Raw genomic sequence first — 20,722 nt, 5'->3', positions numbered from 1 at the left:
TTAATGATTACTAGATGATGTTTCCAAAGAGTCGTGTTGCTTGATAGTGCAGCACTAAGTGGGTGGTAAACTCCATCTAAAACTAAATATAACCATGAGACCGATAGTAAACAAGTACCGTGAGGGAAAGTTGAAAAGAACTCTGAATAGAGAGTTAAACAGTACGTGAAACTGCTTAGAGGTTAAGCCCGATGAACCTGAATATCCGTTATGGAAAATTCATCATTAAAATTGTAATATTTAAACAATATTATGATAATAGTGTGCATTTTTTCCATATAAGGACATTGTAATCTATTAGCATACAAAATTTATCATAAAATATAACTTATAGTTTATTCAAATTAATTTGCTTGCATTTTAACACAGAATAAATGTTATTAATTTGATAAAGTGCTGATAGATTTATATGAATACAGTGCGTTAATTTTTCGGAATTATATAATGGCATAATTATCATTGATTTTTGTGTTTATTATATGCACTTGTATGATTAACAATGCGAAAGATTCAGGATACCTTCGGGACCCGTCTTGAAACACGGACCAAGGAGTCTAACATATGTGCAAGTTATTGGGATATAAACCTAATAGCGTAATTAACTTGACTAATAATGGGATTAGTTTTTTAACTATTTATAGCTAATTAACACAATCCCGGGGCGTTCTATATAGTTATGTATAATGATATTTATATTATTTATGCCTCTAACTGGAACGTACCTTGAGCATATATGCTGTGACCCGAAAGATGGTGAACTATACTTGATCAGGTTGAAGTCAGGGGAAACCCTGATGGAAGACCGAAACAGTTCTGACGTGCAAATCGATTGTCAGAATTGAGTATAGGGGCGAAAGACCAATCGAACCATCTAGTAGCTGGTTCCTTCCGAAGTTTCCCTCAGGATAGCTGGTGCATTTTAATGTTATATAAAATAATCTTATCTGGTAAAGCGAATGATTAGAGGCCTTAGGGTCGAAACGATCTTAACCTATTCTCAAACTTTAAATGGGTAAGAACCTTAACTTTCTTGATATGAAGTTCAAGGTTATGATATAATGTGCCCAGTGGGCCACTTTTGGTAAGCAGAACTGGCGCTGTGGGATGAACCAAACGTAATGTTACGGTGCCCAAATTAACAACTCATGCAGATACCATGAAAGGCGTTGGTTGCTTAAAACAGCAGGACGGTGATCATGGAAGTCGAAATCCGCTAAGGAGTGTGTAACAACTCACCTGCCGAAGCAACTAGCCCTTAAAATGGATGGCGCTTAAGTTGTATACCTATACATTACCGCTAAAGTAGATGATTTATATTACTTGTGATATAAATTTTGAAACTTTAGTGAGTAGGAAGGTACAATGGTATGCGTAGAAGTGTTTGGCGCAAGCCTGCATGGAGCTGCCATTGGTACAGATCTTGGTGGTAGTAGCAAATAATCGAATGAGACCTTGGAGGACTGAAGTGGAGAAGGGTTTCGTGTGAACAGTGGTTGATCACGAGTTAGTCGGTCCTAAGTTCAAGGCGAAAGCCGAAAATTTTCAAGTAAAACACAAATGCCATACAAATATATTATATTATATAAATCAAGCTAATTAATATACTTGAATAATTTTGAACGAAAGGGAATACGGTTCCAATTCCGTAACCTGTTGAGTATCCGTTTGTTATTAAATATGGGCCTCGTGCTCATCCTGGCAACAGGAACGACCATAAAGAAGCCGTCGAGAGATATCGGAAGAGTTTTCTTTTCTGTTTTATAGCCGTACTACCATGGAAGTCTTTCGCAGAGAGATATGGTAGATGGGCTAGAAGAGCATGACATATACTGTTGTGTCGATATTTTCTCCTCGGACCTTGAAAATTTATGGTGGGGACACGCAAACTTCTCAACAGGCCGTACCAATATCCGCAGCTGGTCTCCAAGGTGAAGAGTCTCTAGTCGATAGAATAATGTAGGTAAGGGAAGTCGGCAAATTAGATCCGTAACTTCGGGATAAGGATTGGCTCTGAAGATTGAGATAGTCGGGCTTGATTGGGAAACAATAACATGGTTTATGTGCTCGTTCTGGGTAAATAGAGTGTCTGGCATTTATGTTGGTCACTTGTTCCCCGGATAGTTTAGTTACGTAGCCAATTGTGGAACTTTCTTGCTAAAATTTTTAAGAATACTAATTGGGTTAAACCAATTAGTTCTTATTAATTATAACGATTATCAATTAACAATCAATTCAGAACTGGCACGGACTTGGGGAATCCGACTGTCTAATTAAAACAAAGCATTGTGATGGCCCTAGCGGGTGTTGACACAATGTGATTTCTGCCCAGTGCTCTGAATGTCAAAGTGAAGAAATTCAAGTAAGCGCGGGTCAACGGCGGGAGTAACTATGACTCTCTTAAGGTAGCCAAATGCCTCGTCATCTAATTAGTGACGCGCATGAATGGATTAACGAGATTCCTACTGTCCCTATCTACTATCTAGCGAAACCACAGCCAAGGGAACGGGCTTGGAATAATTAGCGGGGAAAGAAGACCCTTTTGAGCTTGACTCTAATCTGGCAGTGTAAGGAGACATAAGAGGTGTAGAATAAGTGGGAGATATTAGACTTCGGTTTGGTATCGCCAATGAAATACCACTACTCTTATTGTTTCCTTACTTACTTGATTAAATGGAACGTGTATCATTTCCTAGCCATTATACGGATATATTTATTATATCTTATGGTATTGGGTTTTGATGCAAGCTTCTTGATCAAAGTATCACGAGTTTGTTATATAATCGCAAACAAATTCTTTAATAAAACGGTGCATTTATGTATTTTTGATTTGAAAATTTGGTATAACTCCAATTACTCAGGTATGATCCAATTCAAGGACATTGCCAGGTAGGGAGTTTGACTGGGGCGGTACATCTCTCAAATAATAACGGAGGTGTCCCAAGGCCAGCTCAGTGCGGACAGAAACCACACATAGAGCAAAAGGGCAAATGCTGACTTGATCTCGGTGTTCAGTACACACAGGGACAGCAAAAGCTCGGCCTATCGATCCTTTTGGTTTAAAGAGTTTTTAACAAGAGGTGTCAGAAAAGTTACCATAGGGATAACTGGCTTGTGGCGGCCAAGCGTTCATAGCGACGTCGCTTTTTGATCCTTCGATGTCGGCTCTTCCTATCATTGTGAAGCAAAATTCACCAAGCGTTGGATTGTTCACCCATGCAAGGGAACGTGAGCTGGGTTTAGACCGTCGTGAGACAGGTTAGTTTTACCCTACTAATGACAAAACGTTGTTGCGACAGCATTCCTGCGTAGTACGAGAGGAACCGCAGGTACGGACCAATGGCACAATACTTGTTCGAGCGAACAGTGGTATGACGCTACGTCCGTTGGATTATGCCTGAACGCCTCTAAGGTCGTATCCGTGCTGGACTGCAATGATAAATAAGGGGCAATTTGCATTGTATGGCTTCTAAACCATTTAAAGTTTATAATTTACTTTATAAACGACAATGGATGTGATGCCAATGTAATTTGTAACATAGTAAATTGGGAGGATCTTTGATCACCTGATGCCGCGCTAGTTACATATAAAAGCATTATTTAATACAATGACAAAGCCTAGAATCAATTGTAAACGACTTTTGTAACAGGCAAGGTGTTGTAAGTGGTTGAGCAGCTGCCATACTGCGATCCACTGAAGCTTATCCTTTGCTTGATGATTCGATAATAAAGATGTTGCAAGCGGCATAATAATTTATGCTTGCTTGCAACGGCGCGCCACTTTGTGGTTAGCAAAAGGTCTAGTAATATAAGAGACCTATAAAAAAATCAATATATTATTATAAATAAATATTGAACAAACAAAATGCATCGTCATCTTTATTAGTGACGCGATGATAAAGTGGCAAACATATTCCATGTATAAATATTCCTATGGTATTTTGATAATGCAAGTAAAGAGGACATATATAAAAGTAAGTATATGTTCCTCCAATGGTAGCAGCGGTTGGTTGGTTGGTGTCTGCTCCTCTTATTGTTCAAAACTTATGTTATGGTAGCAAGTCTGTATCGTCATATTATTAGTGACGCGAAAAATTAGTGGCAAACAATATTCGATGTATAAATATTCCTATGGTATTAATATTCAAATGAAGAGACCATTTAAATAAAGAGGACATATATAAAAGTAAGTATATGTTCCTCCAATGGTAGCAGCGGTTGGTTGGTTGGTGTCTGCTCCTCTTATTGTTCAAAACTTATGTTATGGTAGCAAGTCTGTATCGTCATATTATAAGTGACGCGAAAAATTAATGGCAAACATATTCGATGTATATAAATATTCCTATGGTATTCAAATTCAAGTAAAGAGACCATTAAAGTACAGAGAGAGGCCATATAATAAGTAAGTATATGTTCCTCCAATGGTAGCAGTGGTTGGTTGGTTGGTTGGTTGGCGGCTGCTCCTCTTATTGTTCAAAACTTATGTTATGGTAGCAAGTCTGTATCGTCATATTATAAGTGACGCGAAAAATTAGTGGCAAACATATTCGATGTATAAATATTCCTATGGTATTGAAATTCAAATAAAGAGACCATTAAAATAAAGAGGACATATATAAAAGTAAGTAATGGTAGCGGCGGTTGGTTGGTTGGCGGCTGCTCTTATTGTTCAACACTTATGTTATCAATATGAGTTTGGCAATACAATAAAGAAGACCAATCTAATCCATATAAGACTAAATGGATTATATGGATATGCTTAGGAAACCCATATATTAATAAAAAAAAATTTATGTATAGAAAATTATACATATATGTATTTATATAAATGAATCGTATGGATATGGCTTATAGTAGATATAATACCTTTAAGGCATATTAATGTATAATATAGTAAATATATATACGTTGAAATATAAATGCATTTTTATATATATGGCAGCATATAAGTGTCATATGAAAAATAATAGAGTTTACCCATATATCACTGAAATGAGATATATAAACCTAGTGAGGGGCGGCACTAGTGAATGAATCGTATAGATATGGCTTACAGGTATAATACCTATATGTCATAATATGGTTTAATATTATAAATATACATTGAAATATGAATGAATTGTATAGATATGGCTTTTAAATGCCATATGCATAAGAATAAATAGAATGATTAACACTTATATCACTGAAATAAGATATAAAAACCTAGTGAAGGGTGGCACTAGTACTGTAAACATGATTTTGGCAGAGCTCGGGGTAAAAAACTACTATAGGGAGGTGGTCGTTGGCGGGCCCCTCCTCGTATTGGTCAAAACCTATGTTATACATATGAGGTTGTCAATACTATAAAGAACGCCAAGCATATCCATATAAATGTATGGATATGCATACAAATCCATACAAAAGTGAAAAAAAAATAATGTATTGAAAAATATACATATATTTATATAAGTGAATCGTATGGATATGTCTTATAGGTATAATACCTATAAGGCATAACAATGTATAATCTAGCAAATATACATCGAAATATGCAGGAATTGTATAGATATGGCATATAAATGCCATATACATAAGAATAAATTGTATATCAATGCAATAAGATATATAAACCTAGTGAGGGGCGGCACTAGTAAATGAATCGTATGGATATGGCTTATAGGTATAATACCTATAAGGCATAATAATGTATAATATAATAAATATACATTAAAACATGATTGAATTATATAGATATGGCATATAAATGCCATATACTTAAGAATAAATGGTAAAATTTACCCGTATATCACTTAAACACGATATATAAACCTAGTGAGGGTGACGCTAGTACTGTAAACATGCTTTTGGAAGATAATGGGTCCAAAAACTACTATAGGGAGGTGGTCGTTGGCGGGCCCCTCCTCGTATTGGTCAAAACCTATGTTATGCATATAAGTTTGTCAATACTATTAAGACCGCCAAGCATATCCATATAAATGTATGGATATGCATAAAAATCCATACAAAAGTGAAAAAAAATAATGTATTGAAAAATATACATATATTTATATAAGTGAATCGTATGGATATGGCTTATAGGTATAATACCTATAAGGCATAACAATGTATAATCTAGCAAGTATACATCGAAATATGAAGGAATTGTATAGATATGGCATATAAATGCCATATACATAAGAATAAATTGTATATCAATGCAATAAGATATATAAACCTAGTGAGGGGCGGCACTAGTAAATGAATCGTATGGATATGGCTTATAGGTATAATACCTATAAGGCATAATAATGTATAATATAATAAATATACATTAAAACATGATTGAATTATATAGATATGGCATATAAATGCCATATACTTAAGAATAAATGGTAAAATTTACCCGTATATCACTGAAACACGATATATAAACCTAGTGAGGGTGACACTAGTACTGTAAACATGCTTTTAGAAGATCATGGGTCCAAAAACTACTATAGGGAGGTGGTCGTTGGCGGGCCCCTCCTCGTATTGGTCAAAACCTATGTTATGCATATAAGTTTGTCAATACTATTAAGACCGCCAAGCATATCCATATAAATGTATGGATATGCATAAAAATCCATACAAAAGTGAAAAAAAATAATGTATTGAAAAATATACATATATTTATATAAGTGAATCGTATGGATATGGCTTATAGGTATAATACCTATAAGGCATAACAATGTATAATCTAGCAAGTATACATCGAAATATGAAGGAATTGTATAGATATGGCATATAAATGCCATATAAATAAGAATAAATTGTATATCAATGCAATAAGATATATAAACCTAGTGAGGGGCGGCACTAGTAAATGAATCGTATGGATATGGCTTATAGGTATAATACCTATAAGGCATAATAATGTATAATATAATAAATATACATTAAAATATGATTGAATTATATAGATATGGCATATAAATGCCATATACTTAAGAATAAATGGTAAAATTTACCCGTATATCACTTAAACACGATATATAAACCTAGTGAGGGTGACGCTAGTACTGTAAACATGCTTTTGGAAGATAATGGGTCCAAAAACTACTATAGGGAGGTGGTCGTTGGCGGGCCCCTCCTCGTATTGGTCAAAACCTATGTTATGCATATAAGTTTGTCAATACTATTAAGACCGCCAAGCATATCCATATAAATGTATGGATATGCATAAAAATCCATACAAAAGTGAAAAAAATAATGTATTGAAAAATATACATATATTTATATAAGTGAATCGTATGGATATGGCTTATAGGTATAATACCTATAAGGCATAACAATGTATAATCTAGCAAGTATACATCGAAATATGAAGGAATTGTATAGATATGGCATATAAATGCCATATACATAAGAATAAATTGTATATCAATGCAATAAGATATATAAACCTAGTGAGGGGCGGCACTAGTAAATGAATCGTATGGATATGGCTTATAGGTATAATACCTATAAGGCATAATAATGTATAATATAATAAATATACATTAAAACATGATTGAATTATATAGATATGGCATATAAATGCCATATACTTAAGAATAAATGGTAAAATTTACCCGTATATCACTGAAACACGATATATAAACCTAGTGAGGGTGACACTAGTACTGTAAACATGCTTTTAGAAGATCATGGGTCCAAAAACTACTATAGGGAGGTGGTCGTTGGCGGGCCCCTCCTCGTATTGGTCAAAACCTATGTTATGCATATAAGTTTGTCAATACTATTAAGACCGCCAAGCATATCCATATAAATGTATGGATATGCATAAAAATCCATACAAAAGTGAAAAAAAATAATGTATTGAAAAATATACATATATTTATATAAGTGAATCGTATGGATATGGCTTATAGGTATAATACCTATAAGGCATAACAATGTATAATCTAGCAAGTATACATCGAAATATGAAGGAATTGTATAGATATGCCATATAAATGCCATATAAATAAGAATAAATTGTATATCAATGCAATAAGATATATAAACCTAGTGAGGGGCGGCACTAGTAAATGAATCGTATGGATATGGCTTATAGGTATAATACCTATAAGGCATAATAATGTATAATATAATAAATATACATTAAAATATGATTGAATTATATAGATATGGCATATAAATGCCATATACTTAAGAATAAATGGTAAAATTTACCCGTATATCACTGAAACACGATATATAAACCTAGTGAGGGTGACACTAGTACTGTAAACATGCTTTTAGAAGATCATGGGTCCAAAAACTACTATAGGGAGGTGGTCGTTGGCGGGCCCCTCCTCGTATTGGTCAAAACTTATGTTATGCGTATGCATATGATTTTGTCAATACTATAAAGAAAACTTGTTTTGTACATACAAAACTAAATGAATTATATGGATATTGAAAAATAAATGGGTGGTTGGCAAAGAGAATTGAAAATACCCGAATTGAAGATATTGGGTTCAAAAACTACTATAGGGTGGTGTAGCAAATAAAGTTAAGACCATATATCCATATAATGGATATACACATGTATTCTCTTATTATAAGAAAGAATACCATATGGTTGGTTGGTAAAGATAATTGAAAATACCCGAATTGAAGATTACGGGTTCAAAAACTATTATATGGTGATGTAGCAAATAAAATGAAGATGATATATCCATATAATGGAAATATATGTGTATTCACTTATTATAAGAGAGAGTTTCAAATGGTTTGGTGGCAAAGACAATTGAAAATACCCGAATTAAAGATAATGGGTCCAAAAACTACTATAGGATGGTCAATGGGCCGGCCATCTCCTATTGACAATAGTCGGTAGATAAGATATTATCCGTCAAATTTGTTTCTGTGTTCATTTATGAATATGGGACTTGGCTCCGCGGTTAATATTTTAAGCCCAAGATAATAAAGTCGAAACAAAGGCCAAGTGTTTCTATTATACATAGAATAACAAATTGTTTCCCAATTTTATCGTTAATTAATCCTATTTAAAACAAAAAGAGGCAGGATTGCTAGATATACATTGTAAATGTATATTTGACCTTTCTGCCTCTATCTTAACTATTTAATATTAGTTTACACAAAAAAAGGCGTAAAAGCGAATTATAAATATATTTTATTATTAAAGTACATATCATATATGCGCTCGGTTTTATATTATATATTACCAAAGAGTCTATATGAATATATACAGATAAATTTTAAATTTATCATCAAAATACAAATGATTTAACTCAATATTATATATTGGTTAAACAAAAATTGTACATGTGTGGATACAATAATGACGTATGTCGAACAAAAATGATATTTTAGAATGAAATATGCATATATAAAGAAAATATTATTACATATTACAAAATATTGTGTTTTAAAGAAGATAAGATATTTCTTTTTTTTAAACATCAATAATTAAAAAACTTGTTATTATTAGTGGCGAAACAAGTATATATTGAAAACAAACGTATACGAATGCTATATAAAAATGGCCGTATTCGATAGAAAACAATCTATAAAATTTATATTGCTAATTTCTATTCAAAAATATGAATGAAATATGAATAAAAACATTATTCTGGTTGATCCTGCCAGTAGTTATATGCTTGTCTCAAAGATTAAGCCATGCATGTCTAAGTACACACGAATTAAAAGTGAAACCGCAAAAGGCTCATTATATCAGTTATGGTTCCTTAGATCGTTAACAGTTACTTGGATAACTGTGGTAATTCTAGAGCTAATACATGCAATTAAAACATGAACCTTATGGGACATGTGCTTTTATTAGGCTAAAACCAAGCGATCGCAAGATCGTTATATTGGTTGAACTCTAGATAACATGCAGATCGTATGGTCTTGTACCGACGACAGATCTTTCAAATGTCTGCCCTATCAACTTTTGATGGTAGTATCTAGGACTACCATGGTTGCAACGGGTAACGGGGAATCAGGGTTCGATTCCGGAGAGGGAGCCTGAGAAACGGCTACCACATCTAAGGAAGGCAGCAGGCGCGTAAATTACCCACTCCCAGCTCGGGGAGGTAGTGACGAAAAATAACAATACAGGACTCATATCCGAGGCCCTGTAATTGGAATGAGTACACTTTAAATCCTTTAACAAGGACCAATTGGAGGGCAAGTCTGGTGCCAGCAGCCGCGGTAATTCCAGCTCCAATAGCGTATATTAAAGTTGTTGCGGTTAAAACGTTCGTAGTTGAACTTGTGCTTCATACGGGTAGTACAACTTACAATTGTGGTTAGTACTATACCTTTATGTATGTAAGCGTATTACCGGTGGAGTTCTTACATGTGCTTAGATACTTGTATTTTTTCATATGTTCCTCCTATTTAAAAACCTGCATTAGTGCTCTTAAACGAGTGTTATTGTGGGCCGGTACAATTACTTTGAACAAATTAGAGTGCTTAAAGCAGGCTTCAAATGCCTGAATATTCTGTGCATGGGATAATGAAATAAGACCTCTGTTCTGCTTTCATTGGTTTTCAGATCAAGAGGTAATGATTAATAGAAGCAGTTTGGGGGCATTAGTATTACGACGCGAGAGGTGAAATTCTTGGACCGTCGTAAGACTAACTTAAGCGAAAGCATTTGCCAAAGATGTTTTCATTAATCAAGAACGAAAGTTAGAGGTTCGAAGGCGATCAGATACCGCCCTAGTTCTAACCATAAACGATGCCAGCTAGCAATTGGGTGTAGCTACTTTTATGGCTCTCTCAGTCGCTTCCCGGGAAACCAAAGCTTTTGGGCTCCGGGGGAAGTATGGTTGCAAAGCTGAAACTTAAAGGAATTGACGGAAGGGCACCACCAGGAGTGGAGCCTGCGGCTTAATTTGACTCAACACGGGAAAACTTACCAGGTCCGAACATAAGTGTGTAAGACAGATTGATAGCTCTTTCTCGAATCTATGGGTGGTGGTGCATGGCCGTTCTTAGTTCGTGGAGTGATTTGTCTGGTTAATTCCGATAACGAACGAGACTCAAATATATTAAATAGATATCTTCAGGATTATGGTGTTGAAGCTTATATAGCCTTCATTCATGGTGGCAGTAAAATGTTTATTGTGTTTGAATGTGTTTATATAAGTGGAGCCGTACCTGTTGGTTTGTCCCATTATAAGGACACTAGCTTCTTAAATGGACAAATTGCGTCTAGCAATAATGAGATTGAGCAATAACAGGTCTGTGATGCCCTTAGATGTCCTGGGCTGCACGCGCGCTACAATGAAAGTATCAACGTGTATTTCCTAGACCGAGAGGTCCGGGTAAACCGCTGAACCACTTTCATGCTTGGGATTGTGAACTGAAACTGTTCACATGAACTTGGAATTCCCAGTAAGTGTGAGTCATTAACTCGCATTGATTACGTCCCTGCCCTTTGTACACACCGCCCGTCGCTACTACCGATTGAATTATTTAGTGAGGTCTCCGGACGTGATCACTGTGACGCCTTGTGTGTTACGGTTGTTTCGCAAAAGTTGACCGAACTTGATTATTTAGAGGAAGTAAAAGTCGTAACAAGGTTTCCGTAGGTGAACCTGCGGAAGGATCATTATTGTTTAATATCCTTACCGTTAATAAAAAAATTTGTTTTTATTATAATAACATTATTATAGTAATACAAATAAAATATTAAATTGCCAAAAATATGATCTATATATATATAGATCAAATACAATTTCGAAAAAGCAAGTCGAAATATAATAATTGTAATAAGAAATATATAATATATAAATATATTATTGCAATAAATAAGAGAAATAAATAAGCAAGAAAGCAAAAGCAAAACAAATAACAAATTCGAACAAGCAAATCGAAATTATTTGATATTATTATTATATTGTATATTAAATGCAATTAATAAAACACTGTGTGTATATGGACCATAATATACACGCGTTGCGATATGTATTGTTCATCTCAGTTATGCGCATACATTGGATAATGCAACAACCTAAAATGTACAATGTTGTACCTGATTAATACAGGTTAATGTTTTATATAAATTTCAATATATATCGCTAAAAAGTATTTAATACCGTAAATGCCATTAAAAAAATACTTGATATATTATTGGTTATATGAAACTAAGACATTTCGCAGCATTCGTTTTAGGTATAAAAATAAATTTATTGAAGGAATTGATATATGCCAGTAAAATGGTGTATTTTTAATTTCTTTCAATAAAAACATATATGACAAAATTAACAAACCAATATATAAAACTCTAAGCGGTGGATCACTCGGCTCATGGGTCGATGAAGAACGCAGCAAACTGTGCGTCATCGTGTGAACTGCAGGACACATGAACATCGACATTTTGAACGCATATCGCAGTCCATGCTGTTATGTACTTTAATTAATTTTATAGTGCTGCTTGGACTACATATGGTTGAGGGTTGTAAGACTATGCTAATTAAGTTGTTTATACAAATTTTATAATGAAATTTTATAAGCATATGGTATATTATTGGATAATAATAATTTAATTATTTTATTCATAATATTAACAAATATATGAAAAACATTATCTCACATTAGTAAATTAATTTGAATGTGAAAAACGAAGAGAAATATTTTCTTTTTCAATCAAATAATACTGAGAAATGTCTAGCATAAAAAATTTATCTAGAATTGTCTCTTATTAACGATTAGAAAATAGAAAGCCGTTGACTATATTATTATTCTTCGTTGATTCGTTAGACCAAACAAATGCCATACAAATATATATATATATAAATATAACGAATTTAATAAAATGTTTTATCATTATATATAAAGAATTAATTGCAAATAAAAGTTATACACAACCTCAACTCATATGGGACTACCCCCTGAATTTAAGCATATTAATTAGGGGAGGAAAAGAAACTAACCAGGATTTTCTTAGTAGCGGCGAGCGAAAAGAAATCAGTTCAGCACTAAGTCACTTTGTCTATATGGCAAATGTGAGATGCAGTGTATGGAGCGTCAATATTCTAGTATGAGAAATTAACGATTTAAGTCCTTCTTAAATGAGGCCATTTACCCATAGAGGGTGCCAGGCCCGTATAACGTTAATGATTACTAGATGATGTTTCCAAAGAGTCGTGTTGCTTGATAGTGCAGCACTAAGTGGGTGGTAAACTCCATCTAAAACTAAATATAACCATGAGACCGATAGTAAACAAGTACCGTGAGGGAAAGTTGAAAAGAACTCTGAATAGAGAGTTAAACAGTACGTGAAACTGCTTAGAGGTTAAGCCCGATGAACCTGAATATCCGTTATGGAAAATTCATCATTAAAATTGTAATATTTAAACAATATTATGATAATAGTGTGCATTTTTTCCATATAAGGACATTGTAATCTATTAGCATACAAAATTTATCATAAAATATAACTTATAGTTTATTCAAATTAATTTGCTTGCATTTTAACACAGAATAAATGTTATTAATTTGATAAAGTGCTGATAGATTTATATGAATACAGTGCGTTAATTTTTCGGAATTATATAATGGCATAATTATCATTGATTTTTGTGTTTATTATATGCACTTGTATGATTAACAATGCGAAAGATTCAGGATACCTTCGGGACCCGTCTTGAAACACGGACCAAGGAGTCTAACATATGTGCAAGTTATTGGGATATAAACCTAATAGCGTAATTAACTTGACTAATAATGGGATTAGTTTTTTAACTATTTATAGCTAATTAACACAATCCCGGGGCGTTCTATATAGTTATGTATAATGATATTTATATTATTTATGCCTCTAACTGGAACGTACCTTGAGCATATATGCTGTGACCCGAAAGATGGTGAACTATACTTGATCAGGTTGAAGTCAGGGGAAACCCTGATGGAAGACCGAAACAGTTCTGACGTGCAAATCGATTGTCAGAATTGAGTATAGGGGCGAAAGACCAATCGAACCATCTAGTAGCTGGTTCCTTCCGAAGTTTCCCTCAGGATAGCTGGTGCATTTTAATGTTATATAAAATAATCTTATCTGGTAAAGCGAATGATTAGAGGCCTTAGGGTCGAAACGATCTTAACCTATTCTCAAACTTTAAATGGGTAAGAACCTTAACTTTCTTGATATGAAGTTCAAGGTTATGATATAATGTGCCCAGTGGGCCACTTTTGGTAAGCAGAACTGGCGCTGTGGGATGAACCAAACGTAATGTTACGGTGCCCAAATTAACAACTCATGCAGATACCATGAAAGGCGTTGGTTGCTTAAAACAGCAGGACGGTGATCATGGAAGTCGAAATCCGCTAAGGAGTGTGTAACAACTCACCTGCCGAAGCAACTAGCCCTTAAAATGGATGGCGCTTAAGTTGTATACCTATACATTACCGCTAAAGTAGATGATTTATATTACTTGTGATATAAATTTTGAAACTTTAGTGAGTAGGAAGGTACAATGGTATGCGTAGAAGTGTTTGGCGCAAGCCTGCATGGAGCTGCCATTGGTACAGATCTTGGTGGTAGTAGCAAATAATCGAATGAGACCTTGGAGGACTGAAGTGGAGAAGGGTTTCGTGTGAACAGTGGTTGATCACGAGTTAGTCGGTCCTAAGTTCAAGGCGAAAGCCGAAAATTTTCAAGTAAAACACAAATGCCATACAAATATATTATATTATATAAATCAAGCTAATTAATATACTTGAATAATTTTGAACGAAAGGGAATACGGTTCCAATTCCGTAACCTGTTGAGTATCCGTTTGTTATTAAATATGGGCCTCGTGCTCATCCTGGCAACAGGAACGACCATAAAGAAGCCGTCGAGAGATATCGGAAGAGTTTTCTTTTCTGTTTTATAGCCGTACTACCATGGAAGTCTTTCGCAGAGAGATATGGTAGATGGGCTAGAAGAGCATGACATATACTGTTGTGTCGATATTTTCTCCTCGGACCTTGAAAATTTATGGTGGGGACACGCAAACTTCTCAACAGGCCGTACCAATATCCGCAGCTGGTCTCCAAGGTGAAGAGTCTCTAGTCGATAGAATAATGTAGGTAAGGGAAGTCGGCAAATTAGATCCGTAACTTCGGGATAAGGATTGGCTCTGAAGATTGAGATAGTCGGGCTTGATTGGGAAACAATAACATGGTTTATGTGCTCGTTCTGGGTAAATAGAGTGTCTGGCATTTATGTTGGTCACTTGTTCCCCGGATAGTTTAGTTACGTAGCCAATTGTGGAACTTTCTTGCTAAAATTTTTAAGAATACTAATTGGGTTAAACCAATTAGTTCTTATTAATTATAACGATTATCAATTAACAATCAATTCAGAACTGGCACGGACTTGGGGAATCCGACTGTCTAATTAAAACAAAGCATTGTGATGGCCCTAGCGGGTGTTGACACAATGTGATTTCTGCCCAGTGCTCTGAATGTCAAAGTGAAGAAATTCAAGTAAGCGCGGGTCAACGGCGGGAGTAACTATGACTCTCTTAAGGTAGCCAAATGCCTCGTCATCTAATTAGTGACGCGCATGAATGGATTAACGAGATTCCTACTGTCCCTATCTACTATCTAGCGAAACCACAGCCAAGGGAACGGGCTTGGAATAATTAGCGGGGAAAGAAGACCCTTTTGAGCTTGACTCTAATCTGGCAGTGTAAGGAGACATAAGAGGTGTAGAATAAGTGGGAGATATTAGACTTCGGTTTGGTATCGCCAATGAAATACCACTACTCTTATTGTTTCCTTACTTACTTGATTAAATGGAACGTGTATCATTTCCTAGCCATTATACGGATATATTTATTATATCTTATGGTATTGGGTTTTGATGCAAGCTTCTTGATCAAAGTATCACGAGTTTGTTATATAATCGCAAACAAATTCTTTAATAAAACGGTGCATTTATGTATTTTTGATTTGAAAATTTGGTATAACTCCAATTACTCAGGTATGATCCAATTCAAGGACATTGCCAGGTAGGGAGTTTGACTGGGGCGGTACATCTCTCAAATAATAACGGAGGTGTCCCAAGGCCAGCTCAGTGCGGACAGAAACCACACATAGAGCAAAAGGGCAAATGCTGACTTGATCTCGGTGTTCAGTACACACAGGGACAGCAAAAGCTCGGCCTATCGATCCTTTTGGTTTAAAGAGTTTTTAACAAGAGGTGTCAGAAAAGTTACCATAGGGATAACTGGCTTGTGGCGGCCAAGCGTTCATAGCGACGTCGCTTTTTGATCCTTCGATGTCGGCTCTTCCTATCATTGTGAAGCAAAATTCACCAAGCGTTGGATTGTTCACCCATGCAAGGGAACGTGAGCTGGGTTTAGACCGTCGTGAGACAGGTTAGTTTTACCCTACTAATGACAAAACGTTGTTGCGACAGCATTCCTGCGTAGTACGAGAGGAACCGCAGGTACGGACCAATGGCACAATACTTGTTCGAGCGAACAGTGGTATGACGCTACGTCCGTTGGATTATGCCTGAACGCCTCTAAGGTCGTATCCGTGCTGGACTGCAATGATAAATAAGGGGCAATTTGCATTGTATGGCTTCTAAACCATTTAAAGTTTATAATTTACTTTATAAACGACAATGGATGTGATGCCAATGTAATTTGTAACATAGTAAATTGGGAGGATCTTTGATCACCTGATGCCGCGCTAGTTACATATAAAAGCATTATTTAATACAATGACAAAGCCTAGAATCAATTGTAAACGACTTTTGTAACAGGCAAGGTGTTGTAAGTGGTTGAGCAGCTGCCATACTGCGATCCACTGAAGCTTATCCTTTGCTTGATGATTCGATAATAAAGATGTTGCAAGCGGCATAATAATTTATGCTTGCTTGCAACGGCGCGCCACTTTGTGGTTAGCAAAAGGTCTAGTAATATAAGAGACCTATAAAAAAATCAATATATTATTATAAATAAATATTGAACAAACAAAATGCATCGTCATCTTTATTAGTGACGCGATGATAAAGTGGCAAACATATTCCATGTATAAATATTCCTATGGTATTTTGATAATGCAAGTAAAGAGGACATATATAAAAGTAAGTATATGTTCCTCCAATGGTAGCAGCGGTTGGTTGGTTGGTGTCTGCTCCTCTTATTGTTCAAAACTTATGTTATGGTAGCAAGTCTGTATCGTCATATTATTAGTGACGCGAAAAATTAGTGGCAAACAATATTCGATGTATAAATATTCCTATGGTATTAATATTCAAATGAAGAGACCATTTAAATAAAGAGGACATATATAAAAGTAAGTATATGTTCCTCCAATGGTAGCAGCGGTTGGTTGGTTGGTGTCTGCTCCTCTTATTGTTCAAAACTTATGTTATGGTAGCAAGTCTGTATCGTCATATTATAAGTGACGCGAAAAATTAATGGCAAACATATTCGATGTATATAAATATTCCTATGGTATTCAAATTCAAGTAAAGAGACCATTAAAGTACAGAGAGAGGCCATATAATAAGTAAGTATATGTTCCTCCAATGGTAGCAGTGGTTGGTTGGTTGGTTGGTTGGCGGCTGCTCCTCTTATTGTTCAAAACTTATGTTATGGTAGCAAGTCTGTATCGTCATATTATAAGTGACGCGAAAAATTAGTGGCAAACATATTCGATGTATAAATATTCCTATGGTATTGAAATTCAAATAAAGAGACCATTAAAATAAAGAGGACATATATAAAAGTAAGTAATGGTAGCGGCGGTTGGTTGGTTGGCGGCTGCTCTTATTGTTCAAAACTTATGTTATCAATATGAGTTTGGCAATACAATAAAGAAGACCAATCTAATCCATATAAGACTAAATGGATTATATGGATATGCTTAGGAAACCCATATATTAATAAAAAAAAATTTATGTATAGAAAATTATACATATATGTATTTATATAAATGAATCGTATGGATATGGCTTATAGTAGATATAATACCTTTAAGGCATATTAATGTATAATATAGTAAATATATATACGTTGAAATATAAATGCATTTTTATATATATGGCAGCATATAAGTGTCATATGAAAAATAATAGAGTTTACCCATATATCACTGAAATGAGATATATAAACCTAGTGAGGGGCGGCACTAGTGAATGAATCGTATAGATATGGCTTACAGGTATAATACCTATATGTCATAATATGGTTTAATATTATAAATATACATTGAAATATGAATGAATTGTATAGATATGGCTTTTAAATGCCATATGCATAAGAATAAATAGAATGATTAACACTTATATCACTGAAATAAGATATAAAAACCTAGTGAAGGGTGGCACTAGTACTGTAAACATGATTTTGGCAGAGCTCGGGGTAAAAAACTACTATAGGGAGGTGGTCGTTGGCGGGCCCCTCCTCGTATTGGTCAAAACCTATGTTATACATATGAGGTTGTCAATACTATAAAGAACGCCAAGCATATCCATATAAATGTATGGATATGCATACAAATCCATACAAAAGTGAAAAAAAAATAATGTATTGAAAAATATACATATATTTATATAAGTGAATCGTATGGATATGTCTTATAGGTATAATACCTATAAGGCATAACAATGTATAATCTAGCAAATATACATCGAAATATGCAGGAATTGTATAGATATGGCATATAAATGCCATATACATAAGAATAAATTGTATATCAATGCAATAAGATATATAAACCTAGTGAGGGGCGGCACTAGTAAATGAATCGTATGGATATGGCTTATAGGTATAATACCTATAAGGCATAATAATGTATAATATAATAAATATACATTAAAACATGATTGAATTATATAGATATGGCATATAAATGCCATATACTTAAGAATAAATGGTAAAATTTACCCGTATATCACTTAAACACGATATATAAACCTAGTGAGGGTGACGCTAGTACTGTAAACATGCTTTTGGAAGATAATGGGTCCAAAAACTACTATAGGGAGGTGGTCGTTGGCGGGCCCCTCCTCGTATTGGTCAAAACCTATGTTATGCATATAAGTTTGTCAATACTATTAAGACCGCCAAGCATATCCATATAAATGTATGGATATGCATAAAAATCCATACAAAAGTGAAAAAAAATAATGTATTGAAAAATATACATATATTTATATAAGTGAATCGTATGGATATGGCTTATAGGTATAATACCTATAAGGCATAACAATGTATAATCTAGCAAGTATACATCGAAATATGAAGGAATTGTATAGATATGGCATATAAATGCCATATACATAAGAATAAATTGTATATCAATGCAATAAGATATATAAACCTAGTGAGGGGCGGCACTAGTAAATGAATCGTATGGATATGGCTTATAGGTATAATACCTATAAGGCATAATAATGTATAATATAATAAATATACATTAAAACATGATTGAATTATATAGATATGGCATATAAATGCCATATACTTAAGAATAAATGGTAAAATTTACCCGTATATCACTGAAACACGATATATAAACCTAGTGAGGGTGACACTAGTACTGTAAACATGCTTTTAGAAGATCATGGGTCCAAAAACTACTATAGGGAGGTGGTCGTTGGCGGGCCCCTCCTCGTATTGGTCAAAACCTATGTTATGCATATAAGTTTGTCAATACTATTAAGACCGCCAAGCATATCCATATAAATGTATGGATATGCATAAAAATCCATACAAAAGTGAAAAAAAATAATGTATTGAAAAATATACATATATTTATATAAGTGAATCGTATGGATATGGCTTATAGGTATAATACCTATAAGGCATAACAATGTATAATCTAGCAAGTATACATCGAAATATGAAGGAATTGTATAGATATGGCATATAAATGCCATATAAATAAGAATAAATTGTATATCAATGCAATAAGATATATAAACCTAGTGAGGGGCGGCACTAGTAAATGAATCGTATGGATATGGCTTATAGGTATAATACCTATAAGGCATAATAATGTATAATATAATAAATATACATTAAAATATGATTGAATTATATAGATATGGCATATAAATGCCATATACTTAAGAATAAATGGTAAAATTTACCCGTATATCACTTAAACACGATATATAAACCTAGTGAGGGTGACGCTAGTACTGTAAACATGCTTTTGGAAGATAATGGGTCCAAAAACTACTATAGGGAGGTGGTCGTTGGCGGGCCCCTCCTCGTATTGGTCAAAACCTATGTTATGCATATAAGTTTGTCAATACTATTAAGACCGCCAAGCATATCCATATAAATGTATGGATATGCATAAAAATCCATACAAAAGTGAAAAAAATAATGTATTGAAAAATATACATATATTTATATAAGTGAATCGTATGGATATGGCTTATAGGTATAATACCTATAAGGCATAACAATGTATAATCTAGCAAGTATACATCGAAATATGAAGGAATTGTATAGATATGGCATATAAATGCCATATACATAAGAATAAATTGTATATCAATGCAATAAGATATATAAACCTAGTGAGGGGCGGCACTAGTAAATGAATCGTATGGATATGGCTTATAGGTATAATACCTATAAGGCATAATAATGTATAATATAATAAATATACATTAAAACATGATTGAATTATATAGATATGGCATATAAATGCCATATACTTAAGAATAAATGGTAAAATTTACCCGTATATCACTGAAACACGATATATAAACCTAGTGAGGGTG

At 34.3% G+C, this 20,722-nt stretch overlaps 4 non-coding genes across 4 annotated transcripts in view; all 4 read left to right on the top strand.

Moving 5' to 3' along the window:
* LOC139354857 (large subunit ribosomal RNA) overlaps positions 1-3,720 on the top strand; it is a 3,969-nt gene extending 249 nt beyond the window's left edge. Inside the window, exon 1 of the ribosomal RNA XR_011605707.1 lies at positions 1-3,720. This exon is cut by the window's left edge and continues 249 nt beyond it. This is a non-coding gene — a ribosomal RNA (large subunit ribosomal RNA).
* Positions 3,721-9,595: 5,875 nt separating this feature from the next.
* Positions 9,596-11,590, top strand: LOC139354845 (small subunit ribosomal RNA). The gene has a single exon (XR_011605695.1). It is a non-coding gene; the product is annotated as a small subunit ribosomal RNA (ribosomal RNA).
* Positions 11,591-12,258: 668 nt separating this feature from the next.
* Positions 12,259-12,437, top strand: LOC139354839 (5.8S ribosomal RNA). Its single transcript, XR_011605689.1, has one exon. It is a non-coding gene; the product is annotated as a 5.8S ribosomal RNA (ribosomal RNA).
* Positions 12,438-12,842: 405 nt separating this feature from the next.
* On the top strand, positions 12,843-16,812 carry LOC139354855 (large subunit ribosomal RNA). The gene has a single exon (XR_011605705.1). It is a non-coding gene; the product is annotated as a large subunit ribosomal RNA (ribosomal RNA).
* The last annotated feature ends 3,910 nt before the right edge of the window (positions 16,813-20,722 follow it).

Source organism: Drosophila suzukii, unplaced genomic scaffold (assembly GCF_043229965.1).
Source record: "Drosophila suzukii unplaced genomic scaffold, CBGP_Dsuzu_IsoJpt1.0 scf_32, whole genome shotgun sequence".
NCBI classification, from domain to species: Eukaryota; Metazoa; Arthropoda; class Insecta; order Diptera; family Drosophilidae; genus Drosophila; species Drosophila suzukii.
The sequence above is the reverse complement of the archived record's forward strand: the minus strand, read 5'-3'. Positions and strand labels throughout refer to the sequence as shown.